The sequence below is a fragment of the Trichechus manatus genome, unplaced genomic scaffold (genome assembly GCF_000243295.1).
Source record: "Trichechus manatus latirostris isolate Lorelei unplaced genomic scaffold, TriManLat1.0 scaffold00192, whole genome shotgun sequence".
Taxonomy (NCBI): Eukaryota; Metazoa; Chordata; class Mammalia; order Sirenia; family Trichechidae; genus Trichechus; species Trichechus manatus.
In genome coordinates this window covers 1446404-1461298 of record NW_004444128.1, presented here as the reverse complement: position 1 = coordinate 1461298, position 14895 = coordinate 1446404, and the positions used below count along the sequence as shown (strand labels likewise).

Here is a 14895-nt window from a genome sequence, read left to right as displayed (position 1 = left end):
GCTGTTTTTAATGCTCTTACATATTCCATTCTTGGTGGTTGAGACAGGTATCTTCAAATTTCCTTAGAACTTGAATGAGTGTTGTGTCTCTACTGTACCTGATGACTCTGCGTGCAGTCACTATCTCAGAGACAAATAGAGCTATTTTTTGTTTTTGTAAATTGGACCACTGTTCTATGTCTCTGTCTCCAAATTTCTTCAGCAATTGAGAGCTCTTGGTAGCTAGATGGAGGCTCAAGGAGGCAGCCAACTGGGAAGAGGAGCTAGTTCCCTCTAGCTGATGTTAATAAGAAAGCAGTAAGATTACATAAATGAAGAGCCCATAATCCTTAGCATCCTCCACGGAAAGTGTATAGGGAAATTGCTTGCAAGTCTCAGATCTCTTTGGGCTGTAGAAAGTGTTTTAATGTTTTCTCCTTATAGTTAGCCTTAATGGTATCAGCAACTTTACCTTAAATATAAAGAGTTGGCATTGTTCCTATAAGAGGGATAGTAGGAAGATATGAAGAAGCCTTTATTGCTGCTATATGTTCTGCTGACAATACAGTGTAGGAAGAATTTCAGCTTTGATTCTGAACATTTAGGGACCTAGTCTTGTCATTTGTTGAAATGCCCAACATTACCGTGTATTACTTCTTTATCAGTCAGAGGCCTGCCTTGTATGATCTAATCTTGATCTCTTTACATAAAATAGGAAGGTTATATCTGAGACTAATCACCTAGAGTTGCTAAAAGGACGTTACCCCAAATACAAAATTTCAGAGCCTCTTTCCATGTGTGGGCCATGTTTTCCCTTCTGCTGCTAAGGTCACCCTATTTGCTCTCTTGCTGGAGGCAAGAAGAATGATCCAGACCCATTTGTGTAGTGTCTTCTCTTTAGACCGACATGCATATATCACTTAAATAATGAAGGGAGGATCCTCTTTCTCCCAGGCTAACCAACCTGGGGAGAGAGTGCCCTGGAACCTAAACTAGAAAGACTGACCCTCAACAATGAGTAGATTCCTAAATGTCTAGGACATGGGTGGTGTCCCTGGTGCAGTGTCCTGCTACTGGAAATCCTCTTCTCTTGCTCTCTGAGGGCAATCTTCTCATATCTTGCCGATGGGGATGGAGGTGGCACCAATGGTCTTAGAAATGGAGGGCACACTCCAGGATGCCCTGGATTCCAGATCTTTTTCTCTTGGTTGAGATGTATTATGGCCTGAATATAGAAGTGTTTTAGTCTCAGTATGGTTCATCTGGCCAACTGATGTGGGGGAAGTTATTATTCTGTGGTAACTGGAGTGGGAGTCTGGAAAGTCACATACCCAACTCCTTATAGTCACCCCCGTCTTATGAGCTATCCTGAGGAGCCTCAGATAAAGACGGCCAACACTTGCTGTGGCACTAGTCTCCTGCCCTCTTGGTAATGTTCAGGTAGTAATCTTGATGGGTCCTTGTTTCTGGTCTGTCTGATCTGTCCCTTGATGGAGTGGTATACAGCAGGCGAAGCCCTCACTGACCAGGAGCTGAGAGAACACCAACACAGAAGACCATTGGGGCAGTCAGGAATGTACAAGGGGTCACTGTCCAGGGTGACCCACCCAGTCAGGGTGTTCTGACATGTCTATTTCCTGTTTAGCCAGAGTCAGGGCAGTGTTTTCACAGGTGCTCTTACATCAGTGTCTTCCTTGTGGGATTCCCAGGCTTTAAGAAAGTTTGTGGTGGAATCTCTCCTTCTAGGGGGGAAAATCTGTAGTTATCTCCTCATTAGGTGATTTGATATAGTCTAGGCCACACCACTCTCTAGCATCTGGACTCAACTGACCTACAATATATCACTGGGTCTTTTTATCTTGGAATATAATTAGAAAGGATTTGCAGAGGCCATAACCCAAGAAGCAACAACTGTGAGAAAAATGAACTCCCCTTCCCTCTGGCCTTGAGTTCTGTGTACATTCTGTACTCCCTAGAGAGCCTATACTGGGGCTCACTTTCTTCTAGTCTCTGGGTTCCTGAGGAAAGGAAGGGCCACTGTGTGAGTTTGTAATATAATAAATTTAGTGAGAGTCTCCTGTTTATAAGTCACTTTTCTGAAAAATTATGACGGACACCTCAACATTGGCTTCCCTTCTCCTCTCATAGAGTGTCAGAAATTTGGAGTATCATTTCTTCCCCTCTTTGCCTCCATCCTCCAACCAGCAGACTCTCTTCACATAAGTATGTCTAGAAGACTCCTTTGGTCACCATGGAGATCCTCACCATGATCTCCACCAGCTTTGGGTTTCTCATAATTCTCTTTGTACCCCAAGTGTGGGATCCTCAAATTGGGGAGATAAGAGTATCAGTCAGTAGGGCGAGGACTTGGCTTTATACATTCATTTGATATATTTTTATGAGCATTTTCTAGAATCCAGTGAGCACAATTTACCAAAGAAAGGGGGTCAACCCACCACCCCCAGCATGGTCTGCTGCTCCTGTCCATTGTCAATTTTTTTTCTGCTGATAACCTAACTCCATTTATCTCATGGTATTAATAAAAGTAAGAAAAAATAAGACCCTGCAGAGACATTTCTTCTTCTTTTCTTTAATGGTGATGCAAGACTTGATGGGGGTTAGTTGTCATCAAGAGATGAATCCGCAGTGGCTTGGCATTTGCATGAGGACTATTTTGGGCTGCTTAGTCTAACATTCCCTCAGTAATTCCGACCAATACGAGTATCTCACGTTGCTCAGTAGTTAGGCCACTGCTTCCTCCGTGATTGAATTTCCAAAAGTAAACCTTCTGAGAATAGACTCAGGGAACCCTTCCAGAGTTGGCTTTCCTTCTCTATAGTTTTCCATTGTTGGAGTGGTCTCCATAGCATGATACCAAGCTCCTGAAGCCAACTTGGGAGAGCTGGAGGAGCCACAGTGAGCACTTTTGGGCATCTCACTGCCTTTGCATATCGGAATCAGTCTCCAGTTTTCTTGTGGAGGTAGTCATAAGCTTTCCTAAACTTGGGAATCTTGTAGATAACACCAGGAATCAAGTGACGAACCAGACTCTCAAAAGAAAGATTTTGATTGCATTTAAGTTTGCTGTTTGTGATTTGCGGCCACTATATGGACTTAAGCCATCATTTGACCAGCCGGTCTGGTAAAATTGGTACTCAGGATATCCAACAAGATTCCATGGCACCAGGGTTGTGTTGCAACAAATGCAACATAAGCCGAGATATCAGTCTTTGGATAAGGTGTATGAACTGCACAAAGTTTCATTGAGGCTTTAAATAAAGCATTGAGTCTTTCTTCCTTCTGCTGACCTGACACAGCTGTTATCTCCTGAATCCCTGAATAATCCCACCATGATGCTTATGGGTAGCATGGTAAAGCCCAAGATGATGGGAAAGGTTGTCAGGAATCTCAGGTGCCTTGCATTGTACCATTTCATAGAACCATGGAATCCATGAAAGTGGTTGCCCCTGTCTAAGAGGTGCTTAGGGACTTAAGCAAACAACTCCTGGAGGACAGGGCACAAATTGTACTGAACAGTGGTGCACAGTGTTAAGATATTTTGTTAGATTGCTTGATTCCAGGAAGTAAAGTAGCACCAGGCATGGAAGATTCCCCTAGCTAATAGGAAGGGCAGGAACCTCGAGAATTCCAACTACAAGCAGGAACAATTCATGAATGACTGCTGACAATGAACATGCATCCACTGCCATCATGGAATTGACCTTTAGATAGTTTGGGGTCTGTTCCCCTGCAAAGACTTTTCTCATCTATTTTTGAAATGTTCCCTCTCTGGACTGATCTGAGTGTATTGCCTAGAGTCACAAATAAACCCATGGGTACCTGGGATCAAAGAATTAGGAAGAGATTCAGCTGAATCCTAAGGCAGGTGGACAATCCCTTCTGATAAGTGACCTGAACATTGGAGGAAACTCCATTGGAGCCTGCTGCTAGGTCTCTCCAGCCTGCAAAACTAGGGGCCCAGGGACTAGAGTGGAGGGATCCTCTTCTACTCCTGGAATCCTCTCCTTTTGTTTTCAATGAGAGCAGCCTTATTATACCTTAACACCGGGGATGGAGGTGGTGCCTGTGGCCTGGGAGAGAATATGCGCTCTTTCCACAATGATCTGAACTCCATGTCCTTTCACCGCTTTTTGTGATAGATGTGCTGTGGCCTGGATATGAAGGTGTTTCAGTCTCAACATGGTTGGTCTGGCCAATTAATGTGAGGAAGGCTATTATTCTGTGATGACTAGAATGGGAGTCTGGAAAGTTGGGTCCCTGTCCCTTTACAGAGTCACCCCACCTTACAAGTTATCTTGAGGAGGCTCAGACAAAGAGGGCCAACACTTGCTGTGGTCCCTCCATGGCACTGGACTCCTGCCTTCCTGGTAGTGTTCAGGTGTTAATCTTGATGGGTCCTTATTTCTGGTCCATCTGATCTTTCCCTTGATAGAGTGGGATACAGAGCAGGTGAGCCTTCAGCATGGAAGACGATTAGGGGGAGCCCAGCATGAAGAAGTGTGTCACACAGGGTGACCAGTCAGGGGGTTTTGGCCTGCTTCTTTCCTATCCAGCCAGGGTCAGGGCAGTGTTTTCATAGGTACTCTTACTTTGATGTCTTCCTCTTCCTTGTGGGGCTCACTGGCTTGAAGGAAGCTTGTGGTGGAACTTTCCTCCTTCCAGGAAGGAAATTCTATGATTATCTCCTCATAAAGCAACTTGATATATTCTAGGCCACACCACTTTCTATCATCTGGACTCAACTGACCTATAATGTATCACTGGGTCTTTTCCTCTTGGAATACAATTAGAAAGGATTTGCAGAGGCCATAACCCAAGAAGCAGTAACCATGAGAAAAATGAATTCTACTTCCCTTCTGGCCTTCAGTTCTGTGTATGTTCTGTATTCCCTAGAGAGCCCAGGCACCTTCTTCCTGTCTCCAGGTTCCTGAAGGAGAGAATAGCTAGTATTTCAGCTCTATATAAACCCATAAACTGATCATATTTTTGGAGTGCCTATTATGTACTAGGTAATATGCTAGGTTATGTCAGCCACGGGCTTCACCTTGGTGATCCCACTCACAATTTCAGAGATTGTTGGGGAAAATGGGACATTCTCTTCCCATCCCTCTCTCCAGCATTCAACTATAGGAGTTTCTCCCCAAGGAGCCTGGAAGACTCTCCTTGGAAAGCCTGGTATTACCATTGCCTTACCCCACTAATGCCAAAGCAGGATTCAATAGGTACTCTTCACTTTGCTCCAATTTGGCCCTGACATCACTACCTCCTCTCCTACTTCTCTCTCCAACCATTAGTTGGAGATCACTTTTTAAATTTTAATTCAGACCGTTTTTACTGACCCTTTGGGGGTGCTCCTATCATTGCCCTCTATCATTGGGTTTTTCATTAGTCTTCATCATAATCTTCACTCTTTCTCTTGCCCACCCCTACTCCCAGGCATCTACTCAGAAACCTAGAGTCTTCAGTGAAGTCCTCTTTCCCAAGAGAATATTGATTCTGTGAATTCTTACTCCAGAGCCTCAAATCCAACTGTCCTCTGTATTTATGAAAATCCTATGTTTTAATCAAGAAACATGGAGCTGCCAGAGCATGCCAGTGAGATTCTCAGTGTCACCTGCCACTGGCTAGAATCCCCAAGTGAGCACTCACTGTCAAAGAGAACTCCCTGGTTCTCAATTTTCAAGGCTTTCTATCATTGGGTCTTGGTTTTATCCTTTGAAAAATGAAGGAATGGACCTAGATTATTATTTATTTCCTTGTTTGCTTTCCAGGAGGCCCCTGGCAGTGACTGACTTTAAGAAAGCAGCAGCAGCTTGGTTTCTGCTTGGGTGACAGCACTGTGAATGCCCGGCACAAGCCTGACATTTCCAGTGCTGGAAGAGAGGACCTCAAGGAACACGGATTGGGTGCTTTTGTAATCTCTTTAACTCTTCGGGCACAGCTGGAGTCTTTCTGAAGAAAAATAGTCACCTCTATGGCCCCATCCATACCACTATGAATACCAAGATCTTCCCATTTCATCCTTTTCTTGGAAAGCTTGATCCAGCTCTCTGGTCCAATAATGTCTGGAAAAAAAAAAAGCAAACCCATTGCTGTCGAGTCAATTTTGACTCATAGAGACCCTATAATAATGTCTTAACTACCTCTTTTTTTTGCCTGTGGCTCAGCTTATTCTACCACATCATTTTTCTGAGGTGACACTCTATGGGCAGTGACATGAGTGGCTTCTGGGAAGTCTCCTCATATGAGGGTCTACTTGTTCCCATAGCTGGTGTGTTCTTAACTTTCAGACAATTAGTTGGTAATGATCTTCCACAACCTGGGATGGTTTTCACTTGCCACAGAAGTTTAGCAATCTCTAAAGCAGTAAAATGAGGGGGAAATCCTCAAAGTTAATTCTATTCTGAAGTTCATGAAGACTTCTGTAAGATTCTCTGTCTTCACTGGCACATCCAGGGGATCTTGTAACTCCAGTTGAACAAAACTAATACCCTGTATTGTGGTGGAGAAGTTCCTCTTACCAGTGGGAAATCTTCCATGAAAAAACTTTAATGTTCTGAGCCATTGCTGAATATATACATGAATAACATCCTGGCTTTAAGAAAGAAAAATCTTTGATCTCCTTTCTCCACCTTTTCTCCAGCTTTCGAACCAATTCTGTATATTGTAGTTCAGATGTTTTTCCCATCACTCTTGCCTCCCAGGAGCTTAGATTCACTAATGAGCATTTACTCCCCTTTTCTGCCACCATCCCTTCAATTTTGTGTGTGTTTTTTAAAATATTTATTGCACCACCATCATAACATTAAAAGTATTTTGTAAGTGAAAATATATAAATCCAACCAGCCAAGAAATCTCTTTTAACATTTTTTTTATGTTCTCTTCTTGCCTCATTCATAAGTGGATAAGATGCTTACGTAGTTTTCATACCCGAATATAAAATGTTTAAAGTCCAGTATAATCACTGCACCTAGGATCAATTTCAGGCGGAACTAAGGAGTTGTCAGTATTGATGATCAGACATATGGCCCTTCTCTGTTTATCACCATTTGTGACAGGGTAATTTTTTTTATTGTGCTTTATAAGAAGGTTTACAGAACAAACTAGCCTCTCAATTAGTACACGTACTGTTTTATGACATTGGTTGCCAACCCCATGACATGTCAACACTCTCCCCTTCTCAACCTCAGGTTCCCTATTACCAGCTTTCCTGTCCCCTCCTGCCTTCTTGTCCTTGCCCCTGGGCTGATGTGCCCATTTAGTCTTGTTTTGTTGTATGGACCTGTCTAATCTTTGGCTGAAGGGTGAACCTCAGGAGTGACTTCATTATGAGCTAAAAGGGTGTCTGGGGCCATACTCTCATGTTTTCTCCTATCTCTGTCAGACCAGTAAGTCTGGTCTTCTCATTTTTTGTGAGTTAGAATTTTGTTCTACATTTTTTTTCCAGTTTTGTCCAGGGCCCTCTATTGTGATCCATGTCAGAGCAGTCAGTGGTGGTAGCCAGGCACAATCTAGTTGTGCTGGACTCAATCTGGCAGAGGCTGTGATAGTTGTGGTCCATTAGTCCTTTGGACTAATTTTTCCCTTGTGTTTTTGGTTTTCTTCATTCTCCATTGCTCCAGATGGGGTGAGACCAGTGGAGTATCTTAGATGGCCACTCACAAGCTTTTAAGATCCCAGATGCTACTCACTAAAGTAGAATGTAGAACATTTTCTTTATAAACTATGTTACGCCAGTTGAGCTAGGTATTCTGTGACAGTGTAATTTTTACCAGGGCTGAAAGTGGAGACTTCCCTCTTAACCTCTGTCTTTGGCTCTCAATATGGCTACTCCTTTGTCTTACCACTCACAATCACAAATCCATGAGATGGGGATTTGTTTTACACTTTGTGAATGGTCTCTCCAAGGGCAAATGAGCCTCCTAAGGAATGAGGAGTTTTACTTCTCATTTTATGAGCTCTGCAAATCCTTTCTAATGATATTCTAAGAGGAAATGCCCCAAATACTATCTTTGAGAAAATGGAGTCAAGATGATAGAGGTCATGAGGAAAAAAGGATCATGTTTAGTCACAAGGATTCATTGAGTCACCACTCCGTAGGCTCTGGCTAGGAGATGGAGAGTGTCAGTGGGGTAGAGTTCAAATATGAATAAGAAATTGTCCCACAATCAAGTACTTAGAAGCTAAAATATTAAAGCTTTCAGGAATGTTGTCTTCTGGGACACTATCCTCTTCCAGACTTTTTCTTAGGTCCTCGTTTCTGCTCAATCCCTTCCAGTTTCCCACTCACTGTTCTGTAATTATCATTACAGAAAGATCAGAAAATACAGATGAGCCAAAAAAAAAAAAAAAAAAAAACCAAAATCCTGACATTGAGTCAACCACTGTTAACATCTATGTGTCTATTCTTCTGAATCCTTGTCTTCTCTCTTCAATAGTATTTCCTCAGATGTTTAGTACACAAAAACATATTGTTTTGTACAAAGATGATCACAGCCATATACCCAACCATTATCATTCTCCGTGGAAGATCTCTTGAGTATCTCACTAAGATATCTGTATTCAATGTCTTGCTTCATTTATCCTGTAATAAGTATTTTTAAGTCTGGGAAACCTAAGACTAACCTTGGAATCAGATTAACACCCTCTGTATCAATGTGGCCACCAAGTTCTGTCAATTGGAAGTCACAAACATCTCTAGAATTTATTCAGCATCTGTACTGTCATTGCCTTATTTTAGGCCTTCACTCAATCTTGTCTAAATGACATTGACTCCAATCCCCACACTAAAATGATCAGTCTTTAACATTCTGCCAAAGTTTTTCTAAAATGCAAATATGACTCAGTTATTGTTTTTCTTAAAACTGTTCATTGGCTCATCATTATTTATAGAGTTAAAATCCACCCTCCTTAGCAAAGCTTTTAATGATTGACCCCTACCTATCTCTCGTTGCATTTTTTTTGAATAAATGAGTTTTATTGTGTCTTAAAAATATTACCTGAAAGTCTTAGGAATCATCCAGCCTTGTTTCCATAGCTGGACAACTATTAGCTCTTACTCATCATCCTGTTGAACAGTTCTTTTTCAGAGACATAGATTCTATCCAAAAATTTTTGTATATCTTTTTTTTTTTTTTTTTTAACCTGTCGTGGCTTGCTGAATTAAAGCAGCTGAATTTGATAGAAGTTCAATGTCATTTCCTTCAAGAATTAACTCATCTTTCTGGGCTTGAGATATTGAACAAGCAACACCTGGCCTCATCCGAACCCTACAGATATATTTTTCACCCAAGAAGTTTCAGATTTCAGCAAGTGACCCACTCTCCTGAATAACAACCTTGATGGGGAAGTGAGCATACACAGACCTCATCTTGGAAGCCCAGTGTAACAACCTTGATCATGTCCTGTATATGACTACAGATAGTGTGAGCTGTAGCCAGTTCCTTTCTATTTCCCCACCATTTGTCAACACGAACCCTCTTTTCCTTTCCAAGGAAACTGAGTTCTCCGTTGATGTGATTGAAGTCCCTCTGAAAGGTTCCTCTGGGGCCCTTGACAGTATCTGTGCATCCCTTCAGAGTGATGTTGACATTTTCTAGAATGTTGACAGTCTGGTTGCTGAGAATGGTCTTTATTCTCGCAGTAGATGCAGCAAAAAGAGTCTCATCTCATTTTTTTTTGTCTCTGGTCCCATCACTTCCCTTTGGATTCACACTTACCACATGATGTCTCCATATTTTTATGCCTTCTGTTCCTTTTCACTAGGATGCTCTTTTTCTGTCCTCAACTAACTTCCATGTGTCCTTCTGCAGTCTCTGATCCTCAGCTACCCAGAACTCTTCTTGGTTCATCACATATCTGACCATCTTCTTGGGCAACTGGCTCAAAGCCCATTCTTCTAGAGGTTGAAATGACACATAGACGTAAGGTATCCACTAAGGGTAAAAGGGTAGGTTATCTCAGCCACTGCTAACAGAATTAGGAGACTCTCATACAGAGTGAACACATGGACCCTGCATCATTGGAACAAGGATGGCGAATGGTCATCACCCTTATCCAGGTGCCCTTAGATGTTCATTGGACTTTATGACTTAAAGAAAGCCCTTTCCTTGTTCTAAAAAGGTTTTAAAGTGTCACACAGAGATGAGATACTATAATAGAATAAGTGAAGTAAGAAAAAATAGGTAAAGAAACTGTGCTAATGAGAAAACGAGTAATAGTGATATAGAATATCACTACCTCATATTTAACTCAAAGCGTTAAATTATCTCACTTAAAAGAAATGTGATCATTATCGTAGATCTGTGATTAAGGAGAAGCACTGTCATTCCTGAGACTGAGACCCAAACGTCATTTCTAGTGGACCTATCTTCAGATAACCTTTGGGTTCTTTTCCCCTGTAGTAACTGCCTGAGATATTAACATTAACCCATTTTCACACGTGCCGGTTATATGGGGCTGGCCCTGGCAGGAGGAGAAAGCAGAAAGACTCAAAAACGGACTTTTGAAAGCCTGTTGGGTGCTTGGATAGTGTTACTGATTCAATGGTTTTCTTAGGCCCTGTAATTCACTAGGCCTGCGGGCCATTTTAGGCTGGATTTTAGGTATTCCTGGACCTATATTCTGTCCTGTTTTAAATGCTCCAGATTATACCCCTTGATCTCCCAGTCTGAATCTTCTTTCCCAGATTGCATTTCTATTACCTTGTATGTTGCTGTTGTTGTTAGGTGCCATCGAGTTGGTTCCGACTCATAGCATCCTGTGTACAACAGAACAAAATACTGCCTGGTCCTAGGCCATCCTCACAATCGTTATGCTAGACCCCATTATTGCAGCCACTGTGTCAACCCATCTTGTTGAAGGTCTTCCTCTTTTTCACTGACCCTCTACTTTACCAAGCATCATGTCCTTATCCAGGGATTAGTCCCTCCTGATAACATGTCCAAAGTACATGAGATGAAGTTTTGCCATCCTCACTTCCAAGAAGCATTCTGATTGTACTTCTTCTAAGACAGATTTGTTCATTCTGGCAGTCCATGGTATATTCAATATTCTTTGCCAACACCATAATTCAAAGGCGTTAATTCTTTAGTCTTCCTTATTCATTGTCCAGCTTTCGCATGCATATGCGATTGAAAATATCATGACTTGGGTCAGGCACACCTTAGTCCTCAGAGTGACATCTTTGCTTTTTAACACTTTAAAGAGGTCTTTTGCAGCAGGTTTGCCCAAAGCAATACTGTCCTTTGATTTCTTGACTGCTGCTTCCATGGGTGTTGATTGTGGATTGAAGTAAAATGAAATCCTTGACAACTTCAGACTTTTCTCTGTTTATCAAGATGTTGCTTATTGGTCCAGTTGTGATAATTTTTGTTTTCTTTATGTTGAGATACAATCCATATTGAATGCTGCAGTCTTTGATCTTCATCAGTAAGTGCTTCAAGGCCTCTTATCTTACATGGTACATAGAAATCAGAGCCAAATTTGAAGAGTATTTCATTTATTCAACAATCTGCTCTAGTGACTGTGATATATACCAAAGATGGCATAAGAGGTGCATGTTGGAGCAAGATGCCTTGGAGCAGACATCTTGCCTCAGTACCCCTTTATACACAGCTCTTTCCATTTGCCTACTTCATCTCAATCTTCTTATGGTACGGACAAAGATAGGAACAAAACCCCAAAGGCAGTTATGATCCAGTTGTAGAATGTTTCCTCTTGGGCTTGTGTGTTTTTTATGATTATAAAGGAAATCCTATATCTCTGGGATTCCAGAACCAAGAAGTGAATGCTAGACCTCAAGGCAGGTAGACTGGTTCCTACTGGTGGGTGACTTAGACATTGGAGGAAACTCACTGGAGGCTCCTGCTGATGGAACCCCCCTGCCTGCGCTGTCTAGGGGTCCCAAGGCCTGTGTGAGAGTTTCTTTCTGATCATGGTGCCTTTGTTTCTTACCCAAAAAGCAGGCGAGCCCCTCAGCAGTGGAGTTGGAGACAGTGACTTGGGTTCTTATGAAAAGATGATCTTCTTGAGGGTTTACTTCTTTCCAGGATGATTTGGTCGTTTTACTGCTTGTGAGAGCAGTGGATGGTCTGAATTGAGATATTTAAATCCTGGCATGACTAGGGTGGCTGTTGGATATTGGTGGGGGTATTGTGAGGACTGGAGTGGGATGCTGGGTTGTAAGAGTCACTCTTCATTTCAGAGTTCCCCCTGCTAAGTCTTCTCTAAATTGTGTCAAACACATAGTAGTGACATTCAGTGAAGACCCTCCCAGGAATTGGTCTCTTGAATGTAGCTGTACTCATCTACATCCTGCTCTTAGCCTTGATGGAGCATTTTGTCCTAACCCATTCCAAACAGATACCCAACAGGATGAAGACTTGCCTCACCCTGTGTTGTGTGCTCTAGAAGGGCTGGACTACAAGTTGGAGAATAGAGCCCTGCAGGTCCTGCTGAGAGGACCACTGTCACTAGGGAGTTGGAAGTCCTGGCCTTGGGTCTCTTTGACTACATTACAGTGTCATTGTAGGGGCCCTTGAGGTTACCTCTTATTTAACAACTTTTAGTCTTCATTATTGGTCTAGCAATTTGTGTTAGGCTCACTGCTACAGGGAAATCAGATGGTGATTACCACAGTCTCTTCAATGCAAGGTGTCTTTTATACCTGTCCAAGTTTTACCTCTTCTTCATTTGAACATGCATATAATACATGTACAAGCCCCTCCTCCCCCTTTATAGTGAAATTAAAGGTGAAAAACAAGGCTTATATGAAGGAAAGGAAAAGCTTTCCGAAGCCCAGGACTTTCTCTCTTTATCCTGACTCTGAGTTCTAGTCAGCTCTGAGAGTCTTGGCTGGAGAAAATCTTTTCCCACTCTGAGGATCTTTGAGAAACAAACTAAAAAAAAAAAAAAAACCAACATATTTTTAGTGCTTTTTATATGGTAAACTTTGTGATTTGGGCTTCCCAGGCTGATCTTACCTCTGGTAATTTCACTTCTGCAGTGGTATGTCCAGGGTTGCTGAGTGAAAGACATTGCCCTCCCCTTGTTGCCACTAGCCTACCATTCCAATACTGCCCCCTGATTGCCCAGAAGGATCCTCTGGATAGAGATGCCTGCTCCTCCTGACCTGCCTTCTCCATTTCTCTGAGGGAGATGTTTAGGTTTATCGCTGGAGTTGGAGTCTACTTGGAATTCTGAAAGCTGCTTGATTCATCCTCCTCTCCCACCCTGGTCACTGGGAGACAGTGGTTTACTTGGTTTCCATTAACACTGCCTACCCTTTTTCAGCAGTACTTTCTTCCACCAATACCCTTGCCTCCTTGATTTTCTTATCCCCACCCCCTGCATTCTCAGCTTTTGTCTCATTTTCTCCCATTATTGTGAATCTAGGAGGCTCTTAGGTACTGGGACAGTACAATGAGCAGTTTCCTTGTGGGAAGACCGAGATCTCCATAATCCCATTATGTCTGGAGCTCTAGATAGGAACATCAACCCCTTTTCTGTTTTCTCCTCCAGCTGAAAAGGAAATTAAAGCAGGAAACCCAATTAGCGTTATCCTAGGCTGCTGGCATTTGTCAGATGCCTCTATCCCCTACCAGAGGTTCCTCAAAACTGGCCAGCCAGCTTTTGTGAGAAGTGGCTTCCTTTCTCATTTGACAATTTCCCTTTCTGTGCCTCAATTTCTTCGTCTTTAAATACAAAGAAATACGCTGATGTACCATAGCCAGTTAGCCACCTTTTCTCCTCCGGTTGCTGTTAATGAAGCCATGGTTCTTGTTTCTGTTACAAGAGTCACTCATATAGTGTATATTCAGGCAAAAGCTTGCGGATCCAGGCAACATTAGGGAGAAGAGCTTGGAGGCTAGGATGAAGTCCTTGTTCTTCTTTAATTTATAGCCCTTTTGAAGGTCAACAGCAGCATAGTTCTCTGTGGCTCTCTCCTGCTCTCTTACTGTTTCTTTGAAGTGCACAGTCATGGATTTTCCTCACTGTTGTCTTCCTAGGGAAAACTCAGCCTAGGCACTGCCACCTTTACACAGGTTATTTTTACAGAACATTTTGATTCAAGTGAAATTCTCTTAAATACTTTTATTTGATATGGAAGTAGACTGTCCTCAAACTGATGAAAGTCTATTATCTGATACTGGAATAATTAATGTTTAGGCACTTAAATTAAAAAAAAGAGAAAACGCTAGAGCACTGGAAGAAATTGAATTTATATTTGCAAAATAGATTCCCGCAGTGTATTTATCTTTATAGAGCTCAATGTCATTATAACCAAATTATCAGAGTATGCTCATCTTTTATATAAATGGAATTTCTTACCTCTTTAATATAATGAAAGTTATATTTAAATGGGAAAATGCATAGACTCTACTTCTGGTGCCTTTCAAAGCCACAATCATATCACTGAAAACAAACCTACTGGTACCTACTCAATATGCCTTTAATTTTACTTTATTTTTCTTTTTTTTAACTGTGCTTTACATGAAGGTTTACAGAGCAAATTAGTTTCTCATTAAACAATTAATACACATATTGTTTTGTGACATTTGCTGCCAACCCCGTGGCATGTCAACAAGACTCTCCCTTTCTCAACATTGGGTTCCCCATTACCAGCTTTCCTGTCACGTCCTGCCTTCTTGTCCTTGCCCTGGGCTGGTGTGCCCATTTAGTCTCTTTTTTTTTGGTGGAAGGGTGAACATCAGGCATGACTTCAGTAGTGAATTATGAGGGTGTCTGGGGAACATAACTCTTGGGGTTTCCCTAGTCTCTGTCAGACCAGTAAGTCTGGTCTTTTTTTGTGAATTTGAATTTTGTTTTACATTTTTCTGTAGATCACCCTCTATTGTGATCCCTGTCAGAGCAGTCAGTGGTGGTAGCTGGGCA

The 14895-nt window shown here is 42.0% G+C and overlaps 1 pseudogene; it reads right to left on the bottom strand.

The window, feature by feature from the left end:
* Positions 1–9055: 9055 nt before the first annotated feature.
* LOC101351634 (60S ribosomal protein L9 pseudogene) lies at positions 9056–13982 on the bottom strand (annotated as a pseudogene).
* Between the last annotated feature and the right edge of the window lie 913 nt (positions 13983–14895).